Source organism: Chiloscyllium punctatum, chromosome 3, assembly GCF_047496795.1.
Source record: "Chiloscyllium punctatum isolate Juve2018m chromosome 3, sChiPun1.3, whole genome shotgun sequence".
Lineage (NCBI taxonomy): Eukaryota > Metazoa > Chordata > Chondrichthyes > Orectolobiformes > Hemiscylliidae > Chiloscyllium > Chiloscyllium punctatum.
In genome coordinates, this window is record NC_092741.1 from 16,853,050 (window position 1) to 16,865,276 (window position 12,227).

Genomic DNA, 12,227 nt, shown 5'->3' on the forward strand with positions numbered 1-12,227 from the left:
TGGTGGCAAGAACACGAAGGCAGATTACTACCTAAATGGAATCAATTTCGGTCAAGGGACAGTACCGAGAGATCTGGGGGTTCTTGTACACCACTCAATGAAGGTAAGCATGCAGGTACAGCAGGTAGTGAAGAAGGCTAATAGCATGCTGGCCTTCATAACAAGAGGGATCGAGTACAGAAGCAAAGAGGTTCTTCTGCAGGTGTACAGGGCCCTGGTGAGACCACACCTGGAGTACTGTGTGCAGTTCTGGTCTCCAAATTTGAGGAGAGACATTCTGGCTATTGAGGGAGTGCAGCGTAGGTTGACGAGGTCAATTCCTGGAATGGCGGGATTACCTTACACTGAAAGACTGGAGCGACTGGGCTTGTGTACCCTTGAGTTTAGAAGACTGAGAGGGGATCTGGTTGAGACATATAAGATTATCAAAGGATTGGACACTCTGGCGGCAGGAAACGTGAGTGCCGAAACAGAGGACACAGCTTAAAAATACGGGGTAGACCGTTTAGGACAGAGATGAGGAGAAACGTCTTCACCCAGAGAGTGGTGGCTGTGTGGAATGCTCTGCCCCAGAGGGCAGTGGAGGCCCAGTCTCTGGATTCATTGAAGAAAGAGTTGGACAGAGCTCTCAAGGATAGTGGAATCAAGGCTTATGGAGATAAGGCAGGAACAGGATACTGATTAAGGATGATCAGCCATGATCATATTGAATGGTGGTGCAGGCTCCAAGGGCAGAATGGCCAACTCCTGCACCTATTGTCTATTGTCCTCCTTTCCTGACTGCCAGCCGCAGACAGCGTGCAGCCCCAATCCCTTTCTTTCCCTCTTTCTTGCTGATTTTGGCAGCGCTCCGCTCTCCTCCCCTCCCTGTCTCCTGCCTGCAGGAGACTGATGCCAGGCACAGCGGCAGCAAAAATAACCTGTCGCTGCATTGCGTGCGTGGCCCAACACGAGTGCAGAGGGGTGACTTGAGCAGCCCCTGCTGGCGGAAAAAGCCTACTATACCTGGTACTCCCAGGCGGCCTCCCATCCAAGTACGAACCAGACCTGAGTCTGCCTAGCTTCCGAAATCAGACGAGATCGGGCATTTTCAGACTAGTATGGCCGTAGGTGCGGGCCCCTGCCTTTTCTCCCCACTTCAAGGCGTGCTGGCCAGCCACATTTTCTTTGCTGCTCTTTCTCTTGATCCCCTTTGTTTTTTTTTCTCTTTTTTTTCTTTGCTCTTCCTCCTCCGTGCGTGCTTCCCTCACTCCCTCCCTCCCTCCCTCCAGCTAGCCCTTGCCCACCAGGCTCCTGTCGTCTCCCACATCCCCACACAGGCCAACTGCAAGACCTCCCCCTGCTTCATAGGGCTGCAGCCTGCATTCTCTCATCCTTCCACACTCCTCCACGCCTCCATTTCGGAATGGCAGGCAGTGACCAGTGGGGTACCGCAGGGATCAGTACTGGGACCGCAGCTTTTTACAATATATGTTCATGATATAGAAGATGCTATTAGCAATAACATTAGCAAATTTGCTGATGATACTGAGCTGGGTGGCAGGGTGAAATGTGATGAGGATGTTAGGAGATTACCGGATGACCTGGACAAGTTAGGTGAGTGGTCAGATGCATGGCAAATGCACCTTAATGTGTATAAATGGATGCTTATCCACTTTGGTGGCAAGAACACGAAGGCAGATTACTACCTAAATGGAATCAATTTCGGTCAAGGGACAGTACCGACAGATCTGGGGGTTCTTGTACACCACTCAATGAAGGTAAGCATGCAGGTACAGCAGGTAGTGAAGAAGGCTAATAGCATGCTGGCCTTCATAACAAGAGGGATCGAGTACAGAAGCAAAGAGGTTCTTCTGCAGGTGTACAGGGCCCTGGTGAGACCACACCTGGAGTACTGTGTGCAGTTCTGGTCTCCAAATTTGAGGAGAGACATTCTGGCTATTGAGGGAGTGCAGCGTAGGTTGACGAGGTCAATTCCTGGAATGGCGGGATTACCTTACACTGAAAGACTGGAGCGACTGGGCTCGTGTACCCTTGAGTTTAGAAGACTGAGAGGGGATCTGGTTGAGACATATAAGATTATCAAAGGATTGGACACTCTGGCGGCAGGAAACGTGAGTGCCGAAACAGAGGACACAGCTTAAAAATACGGGGTAGACCGTTTAGGACAGAGATGAGGAGAAACGTCTTCACCCAGAGAGTGGTGGCTGTGTGGAATGCTCTGCCCCAGAGGGCAGTGGAGGCCCAGTCTCTGGATTCATTGAAGAAAGAGTTGGACAGAGCTCTCAAGGATAGTGGAATCAAGGCTTATGGAGATAAGGCAGGAACAGGATACTGATTAAGGATGATCAGCCATGATCATATTGAATGGTGGTGCAGGCTCCAAGGGCAGAATGGCCAACTCCTGCACCTATTCTCTATTGTCCTCCTTTCCTGACTGCCAGCCGCAGACAGCGTGCAGCCCCAATCCCTTTCTTTCCCTCTTTCTTGCTGATTTTGGCAGCGCTCCGCTCTCCTCCCCTCCCTGTCTCCTGCCTGCAGGAGACTGATGCCAGGCACAGCGGCAGCAAAAATAACCTGTCGCTGCATTGCGTGCGTGGCCCAACACGAGTGCAGAGGGGTGACTTGAGCAGCCCCTGCTGGCGGAAAAAGCCTACTGCACCTGGTACTCCCAGGCGGCCTCCCATCCAAGTACTAACGAGGCCTGAGTCTGCTTAGCTTCCGAGATCAGACGAGATCTGGCGTTTTCAGACTAGTATGGCCGTAGGCGCAGACCCCTTCCTTTTCTCCCCACTTCAAGGCGTGCTGGCCAGCCACATTTTCTTTGCTGCTCTTTCTCTTGATCCCCTTTGTTTTTTTTTCTCTCTTTTCTCTTTGCTCTTCCTCCTCCGTGCGTGCTTCCCTCACTCCCTCCCTCCCTCCCTCCAGCTAGCCCTTGCCCACCAGGCTCCTGTCGTCTCCCACATCCCCACACAGGCCAACTGCAAGACCTCCCCCTGCTTCATAGGGCTGTAGCCTGCATTCTCTCATCCTTCCACACTCCTCCACGCCTCCATTTCGGAATGGCAGGCAGTGACCAGTGGGGTACCGCAGGGATCAGTACTGGGACCGCAGCTTTTTACAATATATGTTCATGATATAGAAGATGCTATTAGCAATAACATTAGCAAATTTGCTGATGATACTGAGCTGGGTGGCAGGGTGAAATGTGATGAGGATGTTAGGAGATTACCGGGTGACCTGGACAAGTTAGGTGAGTGGTCAGATGCATGGCAGATGCACTTTAATGTGGATAAATGGATGCTTATCCACTTTGGTGGCAAGAACAGGAAGGCAGATTACTACCTAAATGGAATCAATTTCGGTCAAGGGACAGTACCGAGAGATCTGGGGGTTCTTGTACACCACTCAATGAAGGTAAGCATGCAGGTACAGCAGGTAGTGAAGAAGGCTAATAGCATGCTGGCCTTCATAACAAGAGGGATCGAGTACAGAAGCAAAGAGGTTCTTCTGCAGGTGTACAGGGCCCTGGTGAGACCACACCTGGAGTACTGTGTGCAGTTCTGGTCTCCAAATTTGAGGAGAGACATTCTGGCTATTGAGGGAGTGCAGCGTAGGTTGACGAGGTCAATTCCTGGAATGGCGGGATTACCTTACACTGAAAGACTGGAGCGACTGGGCTTGTGTACCCTTGAATTTAGAAGACTGAGAGGGGATCTGGTTGAGACATATAAGATTATCAAAGGATTGGACACTCTGGCGGCAGGAAACGTGAGTGCCGAAACAGAGGACACAGCTTAATAATACGGGGTAGACCGTTTAGGACAGAGATGAGGAGAAACGTCTTCACCCAGAGAGTGGTGGCCAGAGAGTGGTGGCTGTGTGGAATGCTCTGCCCCAGAGGGCAGTGGAGGCCCAGTCTCTGGATTCATTGAAGAAAGAGTTGGACAGAGCTCTCAAGGATAGTGGAATCAAGGCTTATGGAGATAAGGCAGGAACAGGATACCGATTAAGGATGATCAGCCATGATCATATTGAATGGTGGTGCAGGCTCCAAGGGCAGAATGGCCAACTCCTGCACCTATTCTCTATTGTCCTCCTTTCCTGACTGCCAGCCGCAGACAGCGTGCAGCCCCAATCCCTTTCTTTCCCTCTTTCTTGCTGATTTTGGCAGCGCTCCGCTCTCCTCCCCTCCCTGTCTCCTGCCTGCAGGAGACTGATGCCAGGCACAGCGGCAGCAAAAATAACCTGTCGCTGCATTGCGTGCGTGGCCCAACACGAGTGCAGAGGGGTGACTTGAGCAGTCCCTGCTGGCGGAAAAAGCCGACTGCACCTGGTATTCCCAGGCAGGCTCCCATCCAAGTACTAACCAGGCCTGAGTCTGCTTAGCTTCCGAGATCAGACGAGATCGGGCATTTTCAGACTAGTATGGCCGTAGGCGCTGGCTCCTTCCTTTTCTCCCCACTTCAAGGCGTGCTGGCCAGCCACATTTTCTTTGCTGCTCTTTCTCTTGATCCCCTTTGTTTTTTTTTCTCTCTTTTCTCTTTGCTCTTCCTCCTCCGTGCGTGCTTCCCTCACTCCCTCCCTCCCTCCCTCCAGCTAGCCCTTGCCCACCAGGCTCCTGTCGTCTCCCACATCCCTACACAGGCCAACTGCAAGACCTCCCCCTGCTTCATGGGGCTGCAGCCTGCATTCTCTCATCCTTCCACACTCCTCCACGCCTCCATTTCGGAATGGCAGGCAGTGACCAGTGGGGTACCGCAGGGATCAGTACTGGGACCGCAGCTTTTTACAATATATGTTCATGATATAGAAGATGCTATTAGCAATAACATTAGCAAATTTGCTGATGATACTGAGCTGGGTGGCAGGGTGAAACGTGATGAGGATGTTAGGAGATTACCGGGTGACCTGGACAAGTTAGGTGAGTGGTCAGATGCATGGCAGATGCACTTTAATGTGGATAAATGGATGCTTATCCACTTTGGTGGCAAGAACACGAAGGCAGATTACTACCTAAATGGAATCAATTTCGGTCAAGGGACAGTACCGAGAGATCTGGGGGTTCTTGTACACCACTCAATGAAGGTAAGCATGCAGGTACAGCAGGTAGTGAAGAAGGCTAATAGCATGCTGGCCTTCATAACAAGAGGGATCGAGTACAGAAGCAAAGAGGTTCTTCTGCAGGTGTACAGGGCCCTGGTGAGACCACACCTGGAGTACTGTGTGCAGTTCTGGTCTCCAAATTTGAGGAGAGACATTCTGGCTATTGAGGGAGTGCAGCGTAGGTTGACGAGGTCAATTCCTGGAATGGCGGGATTACCTTACACTGAAAGACTGGAGCGACTGGGCTTGTGTACCCTTGAGTTTCGAAGACTGAGAGGGGATCTGGTTGAGACATATAAGATTATCAAAGGATTGGACACTCTGGCGGCAGGAAACGTGAGTGCCGAAACAGAGGACACAGCTTAAAAATACGGGGTAGACCGTTTAGGACAGAGATGAGGAGAAACGTCTTCACCCAGAGAGTGGTGGCTGTGTGGAATGCTCTGCCCCAGAGGGCAGTGGAGGCCCAGTCTCTGGATTCATTGAAGAAAGAGTTGGACAGAGCTCTCAAGGATAGTGGAATCAAGGCTTATGGAGATAAGGCAGGAACAGGATACTGATTAAGGATGATCAGCCATGATCATATTGAATGGTGGTGCAGGCTCCAAGGGCAGAATGGCCAACTCCTGCACCTATTGTCTATTGTCCTCCTTTCCTGACTGCCAGCCGCAGACAGCGTGCAGCCCCAATCCCTTTCTTTCCGTCTTTCTTCCATTAACCCTCTGTCTGTTGGTTCATGGAAACTTTGAAACCTGGGAAAACAAGTTTTGTAATTGCTATCACTCGTCACTGTTGTGCTGACACTTACTCTCCCCGATTACTGTTTCCGGTGGTGGCGTATCTATGGTCATAATTCATCTATTTCTAACTATTGAAGAGGACCAACAGCTCTGGGTAAAAGGCAGGAGAATGAGGTTGAGAAACATCAGCCATGATCGAATGGCGGAGCAGACACAATGGGCTGAGTGGCCTAATTCTGCTCCTATATCGAACGATGTGCCGTTTAGGTGCATTGGCCGTGGTACATTGTCATGCAGTATCCAGGCATGTGTCGGCTAGATGGGTTAGCCAAGTTAAACGTGGAGTTATGGGAATAGAGTGAGGGGTTAGATCCAGGTGAGATGCCATTCAGAGGGTTGGTCCTAAATCAATGGGACAAATAGCCCCTTTCCATACAGTCGTAATGCTATGATTCTATGTCTTATTAATTACTAGATATGAATTACTTTGAAGAAGAGATGGAATGTGATGCAGTCAAACTGGCTGATAGCACAAACATCACTGGGAAAGCAAATTGGGTGGACGTTATGGCCACGTGAATGCAGCTGTAAGACCAAAAGATAGAGGAACAGAATTTGTTCAAATCCTTCACACATTCCATTCTTCAAAATATTCCAAATTCAAACGAACGTGTTCCCTTTAGAACTTGTCACCTCCTGAGATCTACCTCTTTGTGGAATCATTCTTGCTGTGAACTGAATAATTAATACTTCAGGAACTTCGACTGATACAAACCCTTTAGCTACCCCTTTCCTCCTCTTCTATCAATTCTTGGGGAGCAGCTATTTAGTGATGTCCTTCATAAAAGTTCCGACAAGAACTTAACAATCCCATGGCCTGCCTTGCACATCGACAGGCCATGACAGTCTGTTCTGTCCATTGGACCATGGGGAAGTTCCCATTTTTATTTGGGATGCCTTTAAAAACAACGTCTTCCAGCAATTGTGAAGTAAAATAGAACATAGAACATAGAACATAGAACAATACAGCACAGAACAGGCCCTTCGGCCCACGATGTTGTGCCGAACTTCTATCCTAGATTAAGCACCCATCCATGTACCTATCCAAATGCCGCTTAAAGGTCGCCAATGAATCTGACTCTACCACTCCCTCGGGCAGCGCATTCCACGCCCCCACCACTCTCTGGGTAAAGAACCCACCCCTGACATCTCCCCTATACCTTCCACCCTTCACCTTAAATTTATGTCCCCTTGTAACACTCTGTTGTACCCGGGGAAAAAGTTTCTGACTGTCTACTCTATCTATTCCTCTGATCATCTTATAAACCTCTATCAAGTCACCCCTCATCCTTCGCCGTTCCAACGAGAAAAGGCCGAGAACTCTCAACCTATCCTCGTACGACCTACTCTCCATTCCAGGCAACATCCTGGTAAATCTTCTCTGCACCCTCTCCAAAGCTTCCACATCTTTCCTAAAGTGAGGCGACCAGAACTGCACACTGTACTCCAAATGTGGCCTAACCAAAGTCCTGTACAGCTGCAACATCACCTCACGACTCTTGAATTCAATCCCTCTGCTAATGAACGATAATACTCCATAGGCCTTCTTACAAACTCTATCCACCTGAGTGGCAACCTTCAAAGATCTATGTACATAGACCCCAAGATCCCTCTGTTCCTCCACCTGACCAAGAACCCTACCATTAACCCTCTGTATTCCTGAACAGCTCCCCCCCAAGGTGATCAGAACACTGTTCATAGATTAGATCACTGAACAGCTTCTTAAACTTCATGTTAAGTTCCCCATTGAGTGCTTGAATAACACTGTTTATCAATTTATTTATCAGTACCAATTTCCGAAACATTCACAAACACTTAGTCTCAGAAGATAACACATGTCCTGGCTGGCCAAGGCCAAGTCTCTAAAATGTAAATCCCACTGGGATGTCTGTAAATTTCCATTTGTACACATTTGGAGATATGGAAGGTGTCTGGGGGAATTGAAAGGAAGCTGCCAGCAGAAAGAGTTAACTCACTATGAGTCTGAGACGGTGGGGGAGGGAGGCAAGTCACTGAGTGATGTTGTAATTGTTCAGGAAAACTGCTGAAATCTGCTGTTCATTTCAAACTGACCTTTTGAATTTGATAATCCTTTCTTTGGTTTTACGATTTGTCTTCAATTGTCTCCAATCCCTTTCAGTGTTTATAAGATCACCTTCAGAGCAGAAGCACTTATCTCTCAACTTGACGTTTTCGATATTTCTCTTAAACATTTTTCAAAAGCTGAGTTCAGTTTGATATTTGCCAAACAACAGTTTATTGAGATTGTGAGAACAACCTGAGGGTGTAAAGCAGAAAAACTTGTTTTTCATGAGAATAAATAATAACTACACACAACTCTATTCCCAAAGGTTTGAAATTCATTATTAATCCAATATTGAATCTTTGATGTTGTGTCTGAACAACACCCTAATTTTCAGTGAGCCCTCTTTAACTATGGGGTGAGTTCCCCCCTTCGTGCAGTGTAGTGAGGTACACAGCTGTGATTCAGTATACGGGGTGTCCCTGTCTACTGCCCATTTTTCAGCTGTTTCTACCTTATCCTCATCGACACCTGCTCCAGCCACTGACTCACCGTTTCTTCTTGTATTAGTATTAACTCATTTACACAACTGTAAATATAAAGTGGTGATGATCACTCCCCCTTTCTGATCTTTATCATTCTTCAGAACCATCCATGAACAATTTCCCCTGGGGTGGGGGGGCCCGATGGGTTGAACCCCTCTCTCAGCATTCCCTTCATTAGTTTTGACTGTTCTGCTGTAAACCCGGTGATGGAGCCCTCTGACATTCAATCAAAGTTTACAGCCTTTTCCTCATTCCCCTCCCTGACTGCATCTTTAAAAGTTTGTTTCATACTCAGTGCAGATCCCACCGGCATGGTCCTTCTTCAGCCCCTACACAGATTCTTCCAGCTTGGATTTTGTCTCCCTCCTGGCTCCTGCACAGCATCGTCCAGTCTGGATACAGATGACTTTATTCTTGGTCCCTGCATGGATCCCTCAGTGTGGACCTGACCCATTCCCAGGGTGATTACTCTCGTGTGGAGTAGACAAAGAGGAGGCTGGAAGAACACAGCAAGCCAGGCTGCATCAGGAGGTGGATAAGTCAACGTTCCAGGTATTAACTTTGAAATGCCCAAAACACGGATTTCTCTACCTCCTGATGCTGCCTGACTTACTGTGTTCTTCCAGCTTCCTGTTTGTCTATTTTGGATTCCAGAATCTGCAGATTTTTTTGTCTCGACTGTAGTGTGGAATCTGACTCCTGAACTCTCTTGGCTCATGTGTGGTCTATTCAGCGCTGAATTTGGTGTATCCTCTGTGATCATCCCTCACTTGCCTGGCCCCAGTGCATTTTCTCAAACGTGGAGGAGCCACTGTGGGCTTCCCCAACACCTCCTATCCAGAGTACTCCTTTCGGATTCTTTTGATGTGCAACCAACCGATTGTTCTCAGGATTCCTGAGCTCACTCCGTGTGGGAAGTGAAATATTCTCCACCTTTTGCAGAGCTATTCCAACGTTCTGATATGAGTACCCTGTTCGCAGGCCAAATGTTAGAACATAGAACATAGAACAGTACAGCACAGAACAGGCCCTTCAGCCCACGATGTTGTGCCAACCACTGATCCTCATGTATGCACCCTCAAATTTCTGTGACCATATGCATGTCCAGGAGTCTCTTAAATGTCCCCAATGACCCTGCCTCCACAACTGCTGCTGGCAACGCATTCCATGCTCTCACAACTCTCTGTGTAAAGAACCCACCTCTGACATCCCCTCTATACTTTCCTCCAACCAGCCTAAAACTATGACCCCTCGTGTTAGTCATTTCTGCTCTGGGAAATAGTCTCTGGCTATTGACTTTATCTATGCCTCTCACTATCTTATATACCTCAATTAGGTCCCCTCTTCTCCTCCTTTTCTCCAATGAAAAGTCCAAGCTCAGTCAACCTCTCCTCATAAAATAAGCCCTCCAGTCCAGGCAGCATCCTGGTAAACCTCCTCTGAACCCTCTCCATAGCATCCACATCTTTCTTATAATAGGGCGACCAGAACTGGACTCAGTATTCCAAGTGCAGTCTAACCAAAGTTTTATAGAGCTGCAACAAGATCTCACGACTCTTAAACTCAATACCCCTGTTAATGAAAGCCAAAACACCATATGCTTTCTTAACAACCCTGTCCATTTGGGTGGCCATTTTAAGGGATCTATGTAACTGCACCCCAAGATCCCTCTGTTCCTCCACACTACCAAGAATCCTATCCTTAATCTTGTACTCAGCTTTCAAATTCGACCTTCCAAAATGCATCACCTCGCATTTATTCAAGTTAAACTCCATCTGCCACCTCTCAGCCCATCTCTGCATCCTGTCAATGTCCCGCTGCAGCCTACAACAGCCCTCTATACTGTCAACGACACCTCCAACCTTTGTGTCATCTGCAAACTTGCTGACCCATCCTTCAATTCCCTCATCCAAGTCAATAATAAAAATTACAAACAATAGAGGCCCAAGGACAGAGCCCTGTGGAACACTACTCACCACAGACTTCCAGGCAGAATATTTTCCTTCTACTACCACTCGCTGTCTTCTGTTGGCCAGCCAATTCAGTATCCAGACAACTATATTCCCCTGAATCCCATTCCTCCTGACCTTCTGAATGAGCCTACCATGCGGAACCTTATCAAATGCTTTGCTGAAGTCCATATATACCACATCCACAGCTCAACCCTCATCAACTTTTCCAGTCACACCCTCAAAGAACTCTATAAGGTTTGTGAGGCATGACCTGCCCCTCAGAAAGCCGTGTTGACTGCATTTAATCAGGCCATGCTCTTCCAGATGGTCATAAATTCTTTCCCTCAGAATCCTTTCTAACACCTTGCAGACGACAGACATGAGACTTACTGGTCTGTAATTGCCGGGGATTTCCCTATTTCCTTTCTTGAAGAGAGGAATTACATTTGCCTCTCTCCAGTCCTCAGGTACGACTCCAGTGGAGAGCGATGATGAAAAGATCTTTGGAAATGGCGAAGCAATTGCATTTCTCGTTTCCCAAAGCAGCTGAGGACAAATCTGGTCCGGGCCTGGCGACTTGTCAATCTTAATGTTTGACAAAATTTTCAGCACATCAGCTTCCTCTATCTCTTTCCATTTCAGCATGCACACCTGCTCTTCAAAGGTTTCATTCACTACAAAGTTTGTTTCGTTTGTAAAGACAGAAGCAAAAAACTCATTTAGAGCTTCCCCTGCCTCCTCAGACTCCACACACAAATTCCCTATGATATCCCTGATCGGCCCTACTCTTTCTTTGACCATTCTCTTATTCCTCACATAAGTGTAAAATGCCTTTGTGTTCTCCCTAATCCGTTCTGCCAAGCCTTTCTCGTGCCCCCTCCTGGCTCTCCTCAGACCATTTTTAAGCTCCTTCCTCGCCTGCCTGTAACCCTGTAGAGCTGAGCTTGACCCTAGCTTCCTCCACCTTATGTAAGCTACCTTTTTCCTTTTGATGAGAAGCTCCACCGCTCTCGTCATCCAAGGTCCCTTTATCTTACCACTTCTTGCCTGTCTCAGAGGGACGTATTTACTCATCACTTGCAACAACTGTTCCTTAAACAGACTCCACATGTCTATAGTGCCTTTACCATGGAACAATTGCTCCCAATCCATGCTTCCTAACTCATGTCTAATCGCATCATAATTTCCTCTTCCCTAATTAAATATCCTCCCATTTTGCCGAATTCTCTCCTTCTCCATAGCTATGTAGAATGTGAGACAGTTGTGGTCACTATCACGAAAATGCTCTCCCACCACAAGATCTGATACCTGCCTCGGCTCATTTCCGAGCACTAAGTCTAGAATGGCCTCTCCCCTCGTCGGCCTGTCAACGTACTGAGTTAGGAAACCCTCCTAAACACACCTTACAAAAACAGCTCCATTCAAATCTTCTGCTCAAAGGAGGTTCCAATCAATATTGGGAAAGTTAAAGGCACCCATTACAACCGTATTACGTCCACACTTTTCCAAAATCTGCCAACCTATGCTTTCTTCCATCTCCCTGCTGCTATTGGGGGGCCTGTAGTAAAGAGGTGACTGCTCCCTTGCTGTTCCCAATTTCCACCCATACTGACTCGGTCGGCAGATCTTCCTCGACAATGGAAGCTTCTGTAGCTGTGATACCCTCTCTGATTAGTAGTGCTACACCCCCTCCTCTTGTCTGCAAATTTACTGACTGTACCTCCTATGTTCACATCCAGATCAATTATATGAATGACCATCCATCCAAGTGTAGCAGATACATTGCAGCGCCATCACCTAC

At 47.9% G+C, this 12,227-nt stretch overlaps 1 protein-coding gene, 2 non-coding genes and 1 pseudogene across 3 annotated transcripts in view; all 4 read right to left on the reverse strand.

The window, feature by feature from the left end:
* yipf3 (Yip1 domain family, member 3) overlaps window positions 1–12,227 on the reverse strand; it is a 788,655-nt gene that overhangs the window by 464,511 nt on the left and 311,917 nt on the right. The window lies entirely within an intron of this gene.
* On the reverse strand, window positions 994–1,112 carry LOC140472741 (5S ribosomal RNA; annotated as a pseudogene).
* LOC140471352 (5S ribosomal RNA) lies at window positions 2,651–2,769 on the reverse strand. The gene has a single exon (XR_011956979.1). It is a non-coding gene; the product is annotated as a 5S ribosomal RNA (ribosomal RNA).
* LOC140471099 (5S ribosomal RNA) lies at window positions 4,322–4,440 on the reverse strand. The gene has a single exon (XR_011956857.1). It is a non-coding gene; the product is annotated as a 5S ribosomal RNA (ribosomal RNA).